Source organism: Drosophila simulans, chromosome 3L, assembly GCF_016746395.2.
Source record: "Drosophila simulans strain w501 chromosome 3L, Prin_Dsim_3.1, whole genome shotgun sequence".
In the NCBI taxonomy this organism is placed as follows: Eukaryota; Metazoa; Arthropoda; class Insecta; order Diptera; family Drosophilidae; genus Drosophila; species Drosophila simulans.
This window is the reverse complement of record NC_052522.2, coordinates 17000020-17019930: the sequence shown is the minus strand read 5'-3', so window position 1 is coordinate 17019930 and position 19911 is coordinate 17000020. Positions and strand designations below refer to the sequence as shown.

General features: G+C 43.5%; 1 long non-coding RNA gene across 4 annotated transcripts in view; it reads right to left on the bottom strand.

The window, feature by feature from the left end:
• LOC27208466 overlaps positions 1-19911 on the bottom strand; it is a 40083-nt gene that overhangs the window by 1280 nt on the left and 18892 nt on the right. For 3 of the 4 annotated variants that reach the window (XR_001600883.3, XR_005543958.2, XR_001600882.3), the window contains one exon: positions 1212-3581. This is a non-coding gene — a long non-coding RNA (uncharacterized LOC27208466). Of the gene's footprint in view, positions 1-1211; positions 3582-19911 lie in introns of those variants that run through there. The other variant, XR_005543959.2, reaches the window with a different exon arrangement.

Genomic DNA, 19911 nt, shown 5'->3' with positions numbered 1-19911 from the left:
CTCACTTTTCTCAGTATTATTTTTTTCCGAATTATAGTTCAGCAACTAATTTTGAGAGTTTTAAGAACAATTCTTTCGCAATTCACTTGAGTCGCAACATTTTTTCCCTGCGCATTTCTAGTTTGCGCCTGGTATTTACTCCTTTCAGTTTTGCGTTTTATTTTTCAGCTTCGCATTTTGCATTGCACCACGTTACAAGTGCCGAGCAAAATATTAACGTCAATACGTAGTGCACCTCCCCGAGTTTGGGTCCTTTGAATTTTTGCACGCACGTGCGTCACGTTCCCAAGTCAGGCGAAAACACGTTCCTCTAAGCAGAAGGACTAAGTCCAACTCCATTCAGAGCTTCCAGATATTGGGTCGTGCCAGCTCGGATGGACACCTCGAGTGTCGGAATTGACTTGAGCCCATAACTTAGTGGCCGTTTATTTGCACATCACATGGATTTTTGCGAGCATCCCAGTTCGATTTCTGGCATAGATGCCCCTGAGATGCGACGGCTGTTTGTCTGAGCAAATTGCTGGGTAAATATCTATCTATTCTATCGGGGGACTTTCTTATTTTGACAGCATTTAAATTTCGTTTTAAGCGATCGACTTTAATTGCTTTTCCCCCATCAAATCATATTGACTGCTTATCAAACATTTATTTACGGCCTCCGTCTGGGCGGTGTCTTCCGGATGGACTCGCTTTGGGTGCCATTGTCAGATTGTGAGCCAATTTCTATGGCAGTGGCGGGGCAATACGTTTGGCTGCTGCCAGAATGCAATGCATAAATTTATGGCATCCCAATGCAGAGCAGGCAATTAAGAGGACGGGGAGTCGGAGGCGGAATATCCTTGGAAGGATATTCGAGGAGATTGGCTGGCTTGTTTCGGCTGAGCGTGTGCACTGAATGCATAAAATGAAAATCTCAAAACCCGAATTCAAATGCGGCTCAATGCGAAGGCAAAGGCGTTGCTCAAACTTTGGTTGTGGTACACGGGGAAAACCACAATTCAAATTCAAGATTTTGATCTGAAATTCCAGTGAGCAGATTTTGTGCTCTATTAAGTGGATTACATTTCGAAATTGCAATACAGATCTTCTTGTTTAAATACGAATTTATAAAGTCATAGTCTTGCCAATTAGAACCACATTTCAACAGACAACAATTTTGATTCACGAGGACGTCTGCAAAAATTAAATGGTATATTTATTTCGTTGTCTTGACTCAAACCAAAATGTTATATCTTCATTTTAGTTCCTAGATTTTTTCTCCGTGTAGCTGTTGCAGTTGCACTTGTTATCGTTGCTGTTGCAGCCATAAATAAAACAAGCGAGGATGGCGATGGCGCGGCCAAGAGCCCAATCCCTATCCCCAGTCGAAAACCCGGCCTGTTTTGTGTCTGTGCTGCTTGTTTGTATGTAATATGATTTAAATTCAATTTGTGGCATTCGTTATCGATATCAAGACACACCCACCCGCCCACACACACAAACACTTCGAGCTGCATATGTGTATGTATAGGCACTAGTCCGCAAACAAACACACTCAATTACATGCAGTAAAATTTGTTTTCAATTATACATACGATATATGGTTTAGAAGTCTGCCGTTCATGTTCGTCTGCCCCATGTGTCGTTGTGCGTTCGTCGTATGGCATAATGGGGCGTATACGCAATATTTTATGCATCAGCTTTAAAGCTATTCACCCCTCGCTTGCTATTTGCCCAGGTCTCAGGTCCTTCCCCTGCTCCTCCTCACGTCCTGTCAGGATTGTTTATGGTCTTCGACTCTTATGTTTAGCCTCTGACTTCGTTTTGGCATTAAGAACTGAAAAATTCACATTCGTTTTGTGTATCCTATTATCGGTTAAATCTTTATGGTTGCCGGCTGCGATGAAAGGCATTTTCACAGGTTTCGCCGAAGAAACGACGTTGCCAGGCAAACTGAGCAAGCATAGAAAATAAATAGAATTTTCGAGTATGCAGAGTTTTAAAGATATATGTATGTACATTTTCATATAATTTCGAAATCTAAGCATCGGATAGTAAATCAAATAAAACGTTTTTGCAAAGTGCCTTGATAAGCGGAATATGTTTGCTTTCGATATCCCACATATATTTACGCAATTTCGGGCAAAAAGAATGTTTGCTATTCAAATGGCTTTATCTTTTCGCCTTTTTAAAGCTTGAAAAACTTTAAGGATATTTTCTGTGCAGAGTGCCGCAGATGTGGCCAAGCAAAACGAAAACCACACATTCCAAAAAAGGCAGGAGTGCTGAAGCTTTTGGCAACTTCAACCGCAATTTACTCATTTCATTTTGAGTTTTGCGGTTTTATTTCGCTTACGACCGAAATCCATTTGAACAAGAGCCCAACTTTCTGCGCTCTATTTTTCGCAGAGTTTTTCCCGGCAACTCCGAAACAGGCAAACCCCATCCGCAGCGCCAACTTCAAGTGGCAGGAAAATGGGAAATCCTTTGCTTTTAGCCTCCTGTTCGCTTTTCGCTGTTTGCTCAGCGAAAGTACAAATTGCATGGCGCCCAGCTCATTAAGAGTCGACATGCAATTATAAAAGCAAGGCAAAAACTCAAACGGCGTTGGCATGACGCCCGAAAACGAAAACGAGTGAACGAATCAGCGGGCCAACTCAAATGAAACTCAATTCGGCTCAAAGGCAAAACGGTTTATTTCGTTCGACTACATTCGCACAAAAGTCAGTCAAAATGTGCGTCATTACACACGGATATGTGTGCACTGGAAACAAATGTTCGCGTTTGATCTACCTATAAATTTTAATTAGTTATATAGTTTGAGAAGCGATTCGTTATACTAAAACCATTGCCTAAAGGTATAAAGCTATTGCCTCAGGAATTTTTTAAAATAATTATTATTACACTAAATTTGTGGCATTATTAAATATTATTAGTATTTATAGCAGGCTATCTCTAGTTAATAGATATTATTCATACCTTCATTACATATGAATGTTCTCAGTGCATTCTGTGAGTGTTTCACGTGTTGGCCACTTGACTCATTAAAAAGCCGGAGGTTTTTTCACTCTCCGCCGTGTTTTCCAACGTGTGTGTGTGTGTGTGGGTGTGTGTGGAAAAGCGCTTCAGTTGCAGTTTCAGTTTTCAACTTGCCCTTTGCAATAGCCCTGAAGTGTTGATGAAAGCCCCCGCCGGTGCCCCTCTTTCACAGCTTCATTTGCGCTGCCCTTACGTTTTCCATTTTCCTCGCTTTTCCCCCGCCTCCTCCGCCTTCCACCGCCTCGCTTGGCAGACATTTTCATGTAGCAATTTGTAAGCGCTTTTAAGCCGGGGCACAAGAGCTCGTTATGCCACTTTTCAATGAGGCAGCGGCTCAGTTGGAATGGCAACGGGATTCGAGGCGGTAAGGGTGGAGTGAAGGACGCCAAGGTGAGTGCTTTTGCGGCTCAACAGGTTGTGCATGTCGGGCCAAATTAATTATGCATTATGTACATTGGCATACGAGCGCATTAAGTTGCATAATTTGCCAGACTCGACGGCCACTTACCGCTGTCCTTGTGGCTAATCCTCGCCAGCTTTCAGTCATTCAAAGGCAGAGGCAGCTGCAAGAAAGGCAAAAAAGGAAGAACGGAAAAAGAGAGTCAGTAAAGGAAGCTAAGTAACTCGAAGCGCCCCATGTTCAATTCACAAATGTGACGCCACTTCCGCAGCTCACTTGGACTAATGTTGATGTGTATCCTTTGTAATTAATAAAAGTTTCACCAGATAGATAAGCAAGTTTGCCCGGCAAACTTTGCTCATTTCTGCACCCCACTTTAGTTCGCTCCCCCTGGCATTGCATAAATTGCGTCAAATTAGACAGAAATATTTAATTAATCTCGCCGAAAGTTGCTTTATTGAATTATTTGCCGCCTTGGCCACGTTAATGTGCCAGCGAGGAGCAACTGTTGGCAAACTATTTTAGCCAAGAGTCATTAAACGCGATGTACGCCGCGTATGGGCGGCTGCCCAGCGCAAAGAGGCCAGCGTAAGACAGAGTTGATTTGAAAGGAAACTTCGTGCTGATTTATAAGCCAGTGGAAAATACAACCATGCATGTTTTTCCTCCAGAATTAAAGTATTCTTCGTATCTTAGCATCGAATGTGAATAAGAAATGCTTATCACTAGCTCTGATTTATTTTCTTTATTCGCATGAATTCATTAATCAAACTTATCTCAACACAATAAATTATTTCAATGATAGATGAGACTGTGCCATACCAAGAAAACTATTTATGATAACCATTAAAATAGTCCATTATCATCATTTATAGGTGCACAAAACCTTTCGTTGAAAAGTTGATAATGTAGCACAATTTCTTTTTCTAAACGTTACTCGCAAAGTGAAGAAGATGGCAATTTCCATTGAAAATTATGCAACAGGTAGGAGATGCTTTTCAGACCCCATAAAGTATATATATTCAGGATCACCCAATTTCAATAAACTTTTACACAGAACAAATACAATGATACAGTTTCCTTTAAGGGATTACACTAATGACTTTGAATATGGGACTGTATTTCTTTATAGATAATACTTGTGCCAAATTTTCTTGTTTTTCTGTGTAGAGAAACTCCGTGAGCTCGGCAATTGTCATTAGGCGGTTTCGCTTCCCGGATCGGAGTTGTTGTCCGCAGGAAAAGCGACCATCTGCCATTGACAAATGACACGATTTACATTATACTCGATGCAATTTTTCAGCATGCCAGCCGACATGTCAGCAGTGGACACAGCAGGCAGTCGAGCGGGCAAACAAATGATGATGATGCGGATATCTCCGCCTCCGGAATGTGTGTGTGTTTGTCTGTCTGTCTCTGTGTGTGTGTGTGTGTAAGGATGTGTAGGGCTGTGATGCACGCGCCATCTTAAGCGGCGGAAACGGAAGTCATTTGGCCGACGTTCATGATGCCCCTCTGTTCATGCCGCTCGATGGCGCCGAGTTTTATGGCGAATGCAAATAGATACGCACACCAGAGCACATAAGGCGTAATTCTTTATTTACGGCAGCTCCTTTGCCGCTACTTCCTTAGCTCCCCTATCCCCTGCCCATCATCCGCATCATTCGTGCATTTTAGTTGCCGGCTTTATTTTTTGCTTTTAATTTGCACCACGCCGGGAAACTGTTGCAGTTCTCCTGGCAGCGGAAGTGTTGAATTTCTTATGAAAGTTACAAACGTCAAGCGGATGGCGCTGGTACTTTGTCCTTCGTTTCTCGTTTTTCGTTCTTCATCCTTCGTTTTTCGCTCCTAGATTGCGCTCCTTCAGTTTTCCCCGCTGCCAGTCGCATTTCTGAGTCGATAATTTCGTTTTGTAGTTTAGCGTTTTGTGCATTTTCGCTGCGAAAATGTTGTCCCACCGTAATTGACATAATTTGCGAACTGCTCAAGAGCACGTCTCATAATATATTCAAGTGCTCGCCAACGAAGCACAACCAATTTCGAACTAAGCCAAGTTTCGGGAATATCTCCTGGAAAATTGTACGCTTTTTTCGTCTGCATTCACAGACATTTCCCATTAGCCGTTATATACTCGCACATAGCACAACATCCCCAGACACGCTTTATGTATTTTGCATGGAAATCGTGCTACAAACGGGGCCTTTTGACCGTCCACACCGTCCACAAGTCGATAAAGACGTCGGAAATGTCAACATGATGACAACAAATTTGTAAAAAATTCTTGATTTATTTGGCCCGAAACCACAGCAACAAAAAAACAACGAGGGCTAAATGAAATGCTCCTTGGAGTCGGGTATGTGCCACCGCAGAAGGGGAGCTCATGCTGGGCTAATGGCACATGGGGCGGTGCCACGCCCCCTGGCCATTCAATGCCGCCATCAGCCACACAGCTCACGTAATGAATGCGAGAAAAGCCAAAACGTACAAAAATTGCAAGGGAACCGAGATTGAGTACGAAAATGGGAATGAAAATGAGAATCGCCATGGCATGGGATGGTTCCTTGGTCTGAGGGTTCAGAAACTGGTCACCCACTGGTTGTAGGTGGCATCGTGTGTGGCCGCCTACCGTATAATTTTCAATGTTGACAGGAAGCAAAAGTTAATACGCACCCATACAGGATAATGGTCGCTGGTTTCGCAACGATATACAAATAGTTATGGGCGAACACTGAAAGAACCGATCCAGTTCTTTACTTTTAAATGTCTTCTAAATGCAATCGTATGTCTAATAAATGAAACATTCAGGTCGAATATCATTTAAAAACCTTGAACTTATATATTTATACTTCTTGCTTAAATTGTACGTAACGAAAGATAAAATATGTAATTTATGAAGGTCCTAAAATATTAATATGTCAAAATTGGTGATAGCTCATATAAACTTAAATACAGCATTGCAGTTCAAATATATTTTTCCCAGTGATGGCAGGAGGAAAAGCTCGTTTGGGGGCGCAACCGACGATGGCCACCCCGTAATAGCGTCACAAATGACCGAGATTTAGCAGCGGCGAACGAGGGTCAGCTCCTGTCCTGACCAGAACCCCCGGCTCCATGGCTCCAAATTCACCTACATCAATGTGGGTCTGGCAGCCGGGTCGGTGGGATGAGGACAGGCGATGATGTAGGTGGACTTCAATCCGATTGATGGGCTCTACTCTTGGGATTAAGTTCAGTACGACAACAATCGACGGGGAACCGACTTGGCTATGTGGCCAGAAATTTAAAATGAAAAGTAAACTAAGTACAAGCAAAGCAAGTAAGTAAGCGATACTGTATAAAATGAAATCAATTTAAGTTCTCGGAGAAAGTCCCTACAAAGTTTTGTATGCTTACTGCACTCTTTTATAGTGCACAAAAGTTTTTCATATCACTCATTGTTGCAGAATAACACTCAACTTCATTAACTGATGGCATTGTTTTCAAATTATAAATGGTTATGAAATTTCCCATAAGTACTACTTTTTGTTTTTAAAGTGACTAACGATTTTCCCACACTTTCTTTAAATCACTCAAATGCAAACATTTTTAGTGGCTGGCACGGTGGTGGTGATGCTGCTGGCTTGGTCATCTGGAACCGCCATTAATTGCACGTCACGAACACCGCGTGTCACGACCCCACTCACGACACTTGCCATTTGGGTAAGTCCCTGCAAATTCCTTTCGCCGCTTGGCTAAATCGTGGGCAATTAACTTGCCTGATGACTTCTGCCAATCACAGCGAACTGACCTGGCCATCGGGTCGTCCCTTTTGGACGCCAACCAAGCTGCGACCCGGAATATCGGACCACTCGTTCCCGTAGAGATTTTAAAGCTGTCGTTGCCTTGGCGCTCCCGCAACTCGGCTATGCATATATATATTTGCGTTTTTTTGCTGCGGTTTCGCTCGGCCAGGGATTTTCATTTTAATTTGCTTAATACGTTAGACCAACTGCGTGGGAAACTAAAGACACTGGAAGAATATATTGATACTTGTTCTGGTGCTAATAGACCTTATTGTTAATCCAGTTCTATTCAAAGTGGAAGAAATATATTTGCTTTGAAGAGTTATCAAAAGCTACTCAAAAGCTAAATTTTCTCTAACAATTCTTGTATTTTATATATATTTAAGGCACTGCTTGAAGAGTGCACCTTTTTTTTCACAGTGCACACTGGTTCACCCTTTGGTTCGTCTAAAATTGGAGTGCTTCCTCGACGGGGTCGTGCATTAAGGGGATTAGTGACGTTAAACGCTTTGATTTAGGATACGTGAGCCACCAGCAATACGCGATAATTAATTCCTGGCCACCTGGCCACGCACACATGGACACACACACACACATGGGTTGCATGGGGGAATCCCCGGCACAAGGAGAATGCCCTATGCAAACGGGAATGCACGAGCGTTATCGCACCCAAGTAATAAGCTGAAAGCCCGACGATGATGAAGACATGGCAGCGAAGTCATTTACCATGCTCCTGCGAAAGGATGCACAAGGCGGCAGGCGAAAAATGTGCGCCATTTTGGTCGGTTGGTTGTCGCCGAAATAAGTCAGCCATTTCCTAACATCGCATCCCATACCATTACAGCCATCTTGCCACATGGCACACCCCCCACTGCACTCTGCACCCATACTTCTTTCATGTGCATTCTCGCATAGGCGAAAACATAAAACACAATGCCATTTTGGCATTGAAGAAGAGAGGTCGCCGCGGCAAATGAACATAAAATGCCACTTACTTGTCCAACAGCCACGCCCCGAAAGGGGCGGCGCTTGGATGGTGCATAAGTTTTGCATACTTTATGAGCGAGTATTCCTTTGCTCCGAGAGCTGGTGTAAATTTCGGTTTGGTGTTCGCGGCGACGGAAATTTAATGCCTGCAGCAACTTCATTTAACTTTTTAACCCAGCTAAAATGTATCTGGTTCCGAATCCTTTTTTTTTACCCCCACCCACCGTCAGGATCAAAAACATGAAATGGGTTAGGTGACAAAAGCAGGGATGGCAAAAGATTGTGAGGGGGCAGGAGGGCAGGCAGGAGTGAAAAAAGTGTAGAAAAGAATAGAAAATGAAGGCAGAGCGAGCTTGCGGCTGCTGCCACACAATCTGCCATATCACTGACAGTTTTATCGACTTAACAAAACTAACTGCCATTAGTTTCACTTTGCTGCGAGTGTTGCTGAAAAGCTACGACATTTTCGCTCGCTCCCTCGACCGATGCAAAAAAAAGTGGAAAGGAAGCAGGACTCCGGGTTACGGCACCAAGACAAAGGCAAAATAAACACGGAAAGAAGCGGAACGAGCTCCGAGGAGCAACAACATCAACAATGGTCTACAACGGAGATAAGCAAAATGGAACTGGGAACCCGGACAAGGATGTGTGCCAAAGGGGGTGGTGGGCACTGCCAAAGAACCACCGATACACCAACACCACCACCACCACTCGGCTGCTTCTGGCAGACGTTGAAAAATCACTTTAGCATGACCCCAAAACGTCTATTTCATTAATACAAATAAACCCGGAAGGGGCCGAAAACCGAACGAATGCCGCCCCAATAGCGGCAAAGGCCAAAACAAATCGTTTGTGCTCGCTGCAAGGACATTTGGACAAATTAAAATGAACATGAAAAGCGGCGGCAGATAAAGAGCAAATGGCCCCGGTCCTGGCTCTCCGAATCTCTGCCGCCATCCTGGCCACCGCCTCGTCCTTTTTTGCACGTCTGCGGCTATTGACATTAAAATTTGTCATTCGTTTTGTCGCTTCTCTCATTTTTTGTTTGCCACTCGATAAGATTTTGACTCACATTTCAGTGAGTATTTATACTTTGTCTTAAGCTTTGCATAATCCGACTTACTGTGTGCATTCCAAGCAAGTTGGTCAAAATATATATTGTGTTGATTTAAGTGTGGTTTATTTAGTTTTTAGTATTTAGTTAAAGACTTCAAAGTTTTTAACAAAATTCAAAAGCATATCGCATGCCTCTTTAACAAAACTGAAAAATGCCAAAATCAAAGGGCATCCAAATGTCGTTTGCTTGAAGACCTTAGATGGGCGGGTCCTTTTTAGTTCCTTTGTTATTGGTTTGTTTTGCATTTTCCTTCTTGGCGCAGGTTAGGTTATCCCAACTACTTGAGATTCCCGGCACATGGCCAAAAGCGTTGTCGTTGCCGCAAAATGGCTTAGATAAACAGCTGGAAACATGGCGTCTCTAATCGGGCAAGTGCTTGAAATAATTTCCAACAAATTCGCTGTGAAAAGTTTCTCGATTGATGACCATGTTGGGTCGTTCAACTGCGGAAGCTGTCATTGTTCGTTGGCCGCTTCATTTATATTTGTATTTCATTAAAATTATTGCCCAGCTATGTGGGTGCTGCTGTGCGGCGGCTCTCTTGTGTGTGTGTGTGTGTGTGTGTGGAAACTAATTGATTGGCACAGTTTTTGCCGGGGCTTGATCGATTGATTTAATTTATTGTAAAAAGCTGCTGAAATTGATGGAGTTGAGAGGGCGAGGCATGAGCGTATAGCATACAAAAAATGTGGGGCCTTGGGCGTAATGCCATTAAGCCATGACGGAGCGAAAAGACTGGCCTTTTGATGGGGCTCGGGGTTGGGGTGAAAGCTCTGGCCATCGCTCCTGGTAATGTCATCAAAGTGGCTACGAAATGCATAAAGCGGCCAACAACGGCAAACACCCGAAAGACTCAAAAGCGAGCGCGGCTAAGAGCCAAGGCGAAAAAATCGATGAGATTCTAAAGTGGCTTGTGGCCAAGGATGCTGGCGTTCCAATGCGATGGGATGCGATGAGCTGAACCCAGATGAGATGAGCTGCGATGAGATGAGATGCCGATGATGATGATGATGAGTCTGCCCCATTCGCATCAGTATAACCATCACTATAACCATCACCGCTCATTCCAATCGTCTTCTACTTTGCTTTGAGTCTCTTTGTACTTCAAGTGTGCAGCGAAAGGAAGGGGCTTCAAATTGCACTTTTCATTAATCAGAAAACCGGAAATAAGTCAAAGTCGACGGGAAGATGCCCTTTGCCGTCCAGAGTCCATCAAATTGTGATGGCAGCAGGGAGATGAAGGAATATATACACAATTTTGTAGCGCTTCACTTTCTACTTAACTTTTGGCTATATTATTGTTGCTATGATGAACTTCTTAAGATTGTTATTCCAATGCACTAATACTGTTTTTCCAGTGCCCCAGCTTGTTATTCATCAATTTTGTGCAGCTGTTTGGCGGAAACGCTGGCTCCTTGCAAATTAGCTGGTCTGCACTGGCAACTGACGTCAAAGTGTGTCAAAAGGGATGCACAAAGGACCAAAAGGAAGTTGTGCTGACAAGTGCAATGGCAAAATAATTTACACAACTTTTGCCATCTCATGCCACGCTGAAATCGCAAAAAAATAGAAAAGGAGGAAGAGGGAGTGCGAAGAGGACAAGGAACTTCGAGTTGAAGTTTGAGCGGTGTTCCCACCGGAAGACGCTTTTCAATTTCCGTGACAAACGCGGCGAATGTTTGGCCAAAATCAATTTGGTACACGCACATGCAGGCGGCAGCGGGCCCTACACGCCATCGAGCATTTAAATCCGGCATTATTGAGTTTGCCAATGAATATGTCAACAAAAATGCTGAGCACACGCAGCCAGGACTCGAAAGGAGTGGTACGAAGTGGAGGCTCCTGCCTCCGCCAGACGACAATCAGCTAAATAGAAGAGCTGAAATGCCAAGTCCGCCAAGTCGACCCAACTGGATGACTGACTGGCTGACTGACTGACATGCTGAGCAAATGATGAGGAATGAATGCGAAATGGTAATCAGCATCAGCATCAGCAACGGCAATGAAAATGGGGGAATCCCAATCGCAATCGCACTCGCACTCGCAACGGAAAATGCAAATCGAAATGGGTTGAGCCCGGGCCGAGAACAACTCGCATTCGAATGAAGATGGAAATGAAAATGTGTGGGACCCGCACGTTCTGATTCCGTTGATTCAGCGTCAAAGTCAGCCCTAAGCCGGGACCAAATAAAAGTCGACTCCTCCTCAACGGCTCCTCGCAGTTGTTTAGAAGTTCGCCGGGTCCAGGTCAGAGGATGCACTCAGTGCGAGGGCATTAATCAAACGTATCGAACCATGTGGCCATGTGTGAAATTCTGCAGGCCACTGATTGCAGATAAAGTTTGGGGCAGCACAAGGGGGCATCCTTTGCAGACAGGACCTTCGCGTACGTGGCGCCCTGAGTTATGCAGTGAAAAATTGTTGAGCGCAAGATGAATGGTGCTTGGCGGGAGGGGATTGGGAACGAGGGGCAGTAACAGTGGCACGAGAACGTGGTCAGCCAGATAGCCAGGCATTCACCCAACTATTCGGTAATAAGAAGCTCCAAAACGAGTACACAAAGGCGGAGATAAAGATAAACCCAAATGGGCAAGGGAGTGGCTCCTTCTGGCCAAGCAAATATCACGTTGTCTACCCTGTTTTCGCCCACTTTGTGCGCACTTTCCAGTTGTCAAACGCATTGGAAGGGGTGGAGCGGGGGCGGTGGCATGGGATTCGGAATGAGCCTGATTGAAGTGACTCTGTCGCTGCAAAATGCTCAGCGCCCCTCTTTAAGTGCCTTCGCATTTTCCGCCAAGCTTTTCATATTTCAACTCCGCTGCAGATTCTGGATTGCCATGATTAATCGAAGTGGCTGCACATCCTGGCTGCTATCCCAAAACACTCGAAGAAAAGTTGTTGTTGAGTTGAAAAAGAGCGCAGTAATAAGACATACTTGTATTAATACTTATTCTAAACATAACAGGGAAGTGTTTGTTTAGGAAACAAAGTTTTAAATATTTTAAATTAATATACAATTTTTTGAAGGAAGTGCCGTGTATTTTGTTCCGGTGCACGTGTTTGTGTCCTGCCCGGCAGCGCAGTTGTCTTTGTCCTGGCGCAACTGGCGTTGCTCTCCTTCGTCTTCTTGGAGGCTCTTGTTCGTCGACGTTGTTGGCAGTTTGTTTTACAGCCGGCAACATAATTACAACAACAGTGCCCGGGACTGTTGTACGCATAATTGTGTGACAACGGCAGCAGAAGCAGAAGCAGTGGCAGTGGCACTGGCAGAAGCCAAAGGATCAGGGGCAGGAACGGGAGCAGGATGCAGCCAGGATATACACACACACACACATGCGAAAACACACAACCACACGCCTTGGTTTTGATTTTGACACTTTTCAGCAACGCCTCAGCCACCTCTTTATTGCCCCGCAGTGCAAACAAGGCTGTCATAAATGCATTTTATGATTTTAATGAGTTTTCTGTTTATGCTCGCTCCCCTTAACCCCTATGCTGCCATTGTGGGCATTTCGCGCGGCCTTAAATCGAGTTTGCAACGAGCGACGTGCAAACTGCTCAGTTATCGAAATTTAATTAAAGCAACTGATTTCCATAGAAATTTGATTGGGAAACCTGGCCGAAGTCAGAATTTAATTACACTTTGATGCCAGTTCGTCTGGAAGGACATCAATGGGCCAGTCCAACTCTTGATTGGGAAAACCCCAACTGAAGTGGCAAATTAAAGTGAATTTATGGCAGTTTTGGCCCTTCAGATAGCAGGATGTATGGATATACATATAAGTGCAACCCTTCGCGGCGGAAAGCATTAATCATAACGCAACACCCAATGTTAAGCGAGTGTTATAAAAGTTGGTTGTGTGATAAATGCTGGGGAAACCGCAGAATATCATGTGAATGATTGCACCCATAAATAATGGCCAACTCGCTCACCCTGCCCTGGAATGGTCGTACCTTTTTGGCATAATTTATGCCAACGCACTGTGCTATTTGTTATTTGCATTTAATTAAAAGCAAGTGCAAGTCCAACAACACGCATATGGAGGGCATGAAAAAAAAACGCCGACTGCTATGATTTTTAATTAGAAATCAAATAAAATAATCGCTTAAATCAATGCCCAGCACGTGTGACAGGCACAACCACAACAATTGTAGCAACTGCCTTGCGGCAGGCAAACAAACACATTGAATTGAAACGCAAACAAACATTAAATTTCTATTTTTTCTACTCCCATTTTTGATTGCAGTTCGCCCTGGCAAACAATTCAACTGCTGTTGCCGTTTCACCCGCACTTTCCGGGCAAAACAATTACAAAAATGAATCGAATCATGGTGCATCCCACCTGGCCACGCCCATCCGGCCACTTTTATTTGGCACTGCCTGCGTTTTCCCATTTCCTCTTGTTTGTTTGTATATGTATCCCCGAGCCCAAATCCGAATCCAAATCATGTCCGCCGGCCATCGCTCAAGTGAGCCAGCGGGTTGAGGGGATCGAGAATCGGGGGCTTGGGGCCATTTTTTATGCCATCCCGACCTGCGGCCATTCGCCATTTTTTCCCTTAAATTTATGGCTTTTATTCGTTGGCATCCAAGATTAGTTTTTGCCCATCCACAAATCACAAACTTATTAAAAACTTGTTTGGGCATGGAAATAATATTGTTGATATTTTTAGCCGATGCTGAGCTCTAATAAAATAAAGTGTTGCCAATAAAAATGTAACAAAACAAAAAATAAATCGAATGCATTTTGTAACAAAGTGAGGGGATGAAATAAGGTTTAATAAACATGAAAAACTAATGCAGTTAAGTTAGGCGCTTAGGCTTAAATATGAAACTAATTGCAAATCTTGGCAAAGTCCGTATCTTAAATATGCTTAAGCCATTTACCGGATACTTGATTGTTCAGCATCCTGTTTATTTATCCTCCTCCCGATCTGCATCGTTTTTGCATTTATAATCAAATCAGGATTAATCGCATCTGCCAATTATCCTGGCCATTCTAATTTGTACTGCAGTGGGAATGGCCTTCCATGGGTTTGCGGATTGAGTGTACTATGTACTATGCTCGGATGTGTGAGTGTGTGAAGTAGGAGTTGTGCATTCCCATTCCCATTCCCACTCAAAGTGGATCAATAAAAACGTATAAATGCGATCAGGAGCAACAGCAAATAATTGGCAATTTAATGCGCATTGTTTGAGTGCACACAAACACTAAGGAGCACGTTACGTAGCCGCACCGTAGTCCTTGTCCGTATACGTGTCCGTGTTCATAACCATGTCCGTGTGCGCTCTTTCCGTAATTCAATTATGTTTGTCTTTGGTAAATCAGCAAAATAATTTCGCTTGTTTTGCTGCTTGCAGATTGCCATTTCATTCGGATTTTCATTATGCGTGGTGCGTCACGTGTGCAGAGTTTGTAATTACTGCGCCGGCAGCCATTCAACACATTCATCTTGCACTCCTAATTGCGCATAACATTTTAAATGCCAAAGTCAACGAAATGTTGTTTATTGCTCAGCGCAAACAATACCAGCAGCAGGACAGGACATTTGAAAAGATAGCAGAGATGCAGAGATATGGGTATCGCTGGCCATGTGAATGACTACTACTCACTCTGATGTCACATACTATACTGTACTATGGCGATTTAATTGAAATTCAATTTAATTGAATTCAGCAAAATCGGAAATTCATTTGGGCGGCACAAATTAAACACATATGACAGCGGCATAATAAGAAATTGTGATGTCATTTTGGCCCCAGCGAAACGGGTCCGTGTCCGTGTCCTGTGCGGCCGCCACTTTGTCTATTTACAGTAAACACACGCTCTGATGGACGGGACGGCAATCAGCGACATTTTCCCCAAAACCACCTCGCAATTTTACCCATTCTCCGCATTTCCCAGCGCGCGTGTCCAATTACGCTGACATCCTTGTTGTTGGCTACGCCTGTGTTATTTACATATGCACATTATTATTTTCGTTTCGCTTTCGTCTCACTTTATCTCAGTTTATTTATTTTGGAGCCGCGAGTCCTGCACTCCGCGTATGTGTGAGTGCGTGCCAGGATTTCGTCCCGTTCCTGCTCCTCTTCTTTTTTTTAATTTACGCAAATAAATGGAAAATCAGTCAGAAAAAACTGCTCAACGCCATCCTTGTTTGGCTTTGGATTCGGATCCTGACTCTGATTCTGATTCTGTTTCTCTTTCGGATTTGGATACGAAATGCGGATGCATATGCGGATGCGTATGCGGATGCAGATGCCGAATGCGGAGTATCTCAATGCGCTGATGCGTTTTAATTGGAATTTCCGCTTTTCGGTTGCGTGAAAAATTAAAATAATTTCCACAAGGGATGCAGGGCATCTGGCTGTGAATTCACCGATTTCCCAGTTTTGACGCGAAAATTGTTCCCACCAAGGATGACGCCCCAAAAGAATACCATTAAACCGCACCCTAATGACGTTGGCTGCATTAGCATTAGATTCGCCATCGTTTTAATGGGGGTTTTAGTTAAATACCAATACTGCTAAATAATCCAGTTAAGTAATTTCTGGATTTTCTTAATACTAACGGAGGGTTAATGAGATGTGAGGACATCACAAGATAGTTCTAAGTAGTAATTATTTAGATATTAAAATGCTATCTATTTTAATGGGCTAAGATCATATAATTTAAATAAATAAAGATACATTTAAAATTTTACAATGCTGTAAAAAAATATCTAGATAAAATTCATCAAGTGCGTATTTAAGATATCCAGAATTTAAGATATACACATTGTATATATTTACTTTAAAAATACATATATGCAAATTGCGGAAATGGTGCTGATTTCTGCTTAAGAAACATCAAGATCATTAGCGTTTAAGTAATCCCCATATACCCACGTACCGCAACAATATAACAAATTGTTCGTATAAATAAAAAATGCGTTTCCCAGAAATTCTGACAATGGCGACATTGATGAAATGCCCAGAAATTTAATTGACCATTTGATGTGGCGCCCCCTGGCGACAGTTTCCGTCCCCAGCTCCGATTTTTCCCGCTTTTTGTTTGATGTGGGCTTAGGGCATCGCCATCGCCTCGACGGCCTCCCACTGGGCCAGCCTGTTAAATGGGTTTTTAAATAAATTTCAGCCACTTTGTTTGTCTGTTTGCTCCCGCGGCTCATGGGGCATGATTCTGACAAGGCCGCAGATGCCTGCCACTGCTCCTGCTCCTGCTCCTGATGATGCCCTTTTTTAACGTCCCATAAACGTGCCCCGCAGCAAATACTTTTTTAAATGCTAAATAAACATTTTACGGCTGCAAAACACTTAAAAATGCTTAAATCCCTTTTGGTCGGCATCCACACAATCATTGCGCAGTGCACGGCCAACAATTTAAGGCATGTCGCTTACATTAAAGAGTTGATAACTGAATATGACTTAATAAATAATGATATCTTTTCCGACTTATTTAATAATGAATTAAGAAATCCATGATAGACTTTTTTTTTGAGGCCTTGCTGACATGAGAATTATCACCCCGGATGAGCAAAAAAAATCCTGAAAAGGATACGAAACATCTGCCTAACCCTAATGCGATGAAATTTAATAAAACACGACAATTCATCCTGATGAGGGCAGGAAATTCCAGTTAAATTGCGGCCTCGTAGGCGATTAAGTTGCCAAATAAAGTGCAGTCAGCGCGACGAAGCGCGGCAACAAGGGGTTAAGGGCTGTGGGTTAAGCAGGTTGCGTCCGGCATTTAATATCAAAGGAATCCGGAGTGGAGAGTCTCCTGTCTTGTCTTGTTTGCGCTGTGATTTCTCTTCTCTGGCCATCGCTGATTTTTACTTTTAATGAATTCATTTTAAAAATTGTTCGTTTCCCTCGCTGCCTGGCTCCCTTTTCCCTTTTATTTTAACTGCTTTTGTAAATTTTTATGCAATAAGTTCGCCAGCCATCAGAAGGAAGGCCTCCGCTTCTCCATATCCCCACCCTTCGGCTGTGTGTTGAACATAATTGAAATCCATTTAATGAAAATACGGCCGCAAAAAAATGAAGGAAAAGTTTGCCACGCGATAAGACTGGGTCCTTTTGGACTCGTCCCGAGGGGTTTTTTTCCCCTGTCTGATGCGTAGGTGAATGGATCTGGGATCGGGGTGTAATTAATGACATGCCAGCGTTCGGGCAAAAAAGATTATCTATTAATAGATTGCGGAGTGTGTTTGTCCGACCACATCCGGATTGATTTCGCACAATGGTCGCATTTAATGTTTGTAAAGTATAATTATTGATAAATTAGGCCCCGCCCGTGACATGACAAATGGTGGCCATCCAACTGATTGCCATTTGCGGTCCGCCCACCACACACACACACACACTGCACAAAGTAGTATATAGTATATTGATTTTCCGTTCGCAGTCGGATGGATGAGTGCAGAAAAGTAGCCGAGAGGCAATCGAAATGCCATTAGAGAGACAAAGTTTAAAGCGGAGGAACAGGACCCATGTCGAGCATTGTCCAAATACGAAAAGTAGCAAAAAGTTATTTATTATATTTGCCCGACTGCAAACACAAAGGGAAGTATCCTCCGCCGCATCCTCCACATCTTCCACATCCTCCGCATCCTTTGGACGAGGCACTTCCGTTACGCACTCTTGGGTCTCAGTTATGGCTCCCGATTGGACGGCATTTTGTGTTCCATTCGAGACTTCCGGCTGGGCTTCTCGGCTGCCCCATAATAATAAACATGCAAACAACAATCACGACCCAGCGAATCCATCAAGTTTTGGGTTCGACTTAAAGCCAAACGGATACTAATAAGCATGAATTGTACTCGAGATACTTGTATTCTGATTGATTTTGCACTAAGAATAAATAATGTAGATTTGAGCTCTTATGTTGACTTCGAAGTTCGCATGTAGCAGGCATTTTATGGCTTCATATGAAATATTTTACAGTGTTCGCATATAGGACATACCACTTGTCGTGAGTATATGCCAGAGTAAAATATTATAATTTGCGATCAAATGAAATCAATTTCAAAACCATTTAAATGAAGAACGCGGCCCAACGAGTGGCTGACATGCCAACTGGGACATGGCACCGCCGGCGAGCTCAAGGATATGGATACAAAGATACAGATACGCAGCCAACCAGATACAAATACGTAGCACACATACAAAGACACTCGAGTGCAGTTGCTTAGCAGCTATTATGTGCACATGCTCCTCTCCGTTGAATTGACTGTCAGCGAAGTAGCAATCGCAATCGGTATGGAATGAAATGGAATCGAAAGGAAAGGAAAGGAAGGGAAGGGAAGGGAATACGAATCGAACTGTCCTGGGCCTCTGGCCTCATTTATTCATTCGTTTCATTTGGCTGACTGGATACTTGGCCTGCAAACTCCGCCGGAGGCCATTTGGGACGGCTTTTAGTCGGGCGATGTCGACTTGAATGGGCCGACTCCTCCTGCCTTCTTCCTTCTGCTTGTTATTGTGTTTATGTAGTTGGCAATGCCCCTAACGAAATCAAACCACATCAATTGTACACGTAAATGGCCAAGTGGGACCGCTTACATATTCATTTGGGCCGGCCTCTGGGTTTTGGGTAAGGGGAATCCTGCTCCTCTTTCCGGGCCGGGCGGGCCCCCCTTAAAGTTGCTTAAAATGTTGGCCGTTGGCCGCTGGCCTTTAATGAAATTCATGCTAAACACTTTGCCAACTCATGCAATTGTCACTTTGGGTACGGGGGCGGACTTTTCAAAATGAAATTAATTTTGCGTTTGCAGTTAGCACAAAACACTCATGCGACATGTTGGCCACGCTGCCCTGCTGGCACTGACATTTTGCCGTTTTTGTGACTCGCCAGCATCCATCCTGGGTATGTGTGCAAGGACATCATCCCATCTACCCATCCATCTAGCCATCTAGCCATCCTTTCCTGCCGCTGTGCATTTTCATTTTAACTTTGGTCACACATGAGTTGGGTACGTCTCAGTTACAGTTTCTACCGGATCGTTTTGGCCACCTTTGGTTTGGTTTCGGTACTTCTCTTCCACTTCCATTTGCAGGTTGGACCGAATTGTATGCTTTCGTAGCGACAAAATATCAACAGGACACACACGAAAAAAACACCAGGGAATAATGAAAAAAGTTTTATAATTGCATAAAACTTTCCAATTAACAAGCTGTCTTTGGTTTCGGTCATGTTTGTGTAATGCGTTTCTTTTTTGCCCTACGTATATGTTGATTTACATTTTTTTGTGGAATTTTCTGTAAGCCACAAAAAGTGTCAAAGCTGGCAAAGTGGCACTCAGACATTAAGACGTGGGCACTGTCAATTATCGAGAACGGATCGTGTAATTTGCAGTACTCTCGCTCAACTCAGCTCAACTCAGCTTAGCTTGGCTCTTTTTTAACCGCAAGGCATACATTTGAATTATTGCACACTTGTTTTAATTGAAAGGCATTCTACCGAATTCCTCGAGCGTAAATATCAACAACATCCTTTGAGGTCCTGGCAGGACCTGCCCCTGTTCCCCCATTTGCACACACATAACTTTGCAGCAATCGCAGTCGGAACATGTTCCTGTCTTGGGCCTGTCTGGGAAACAAG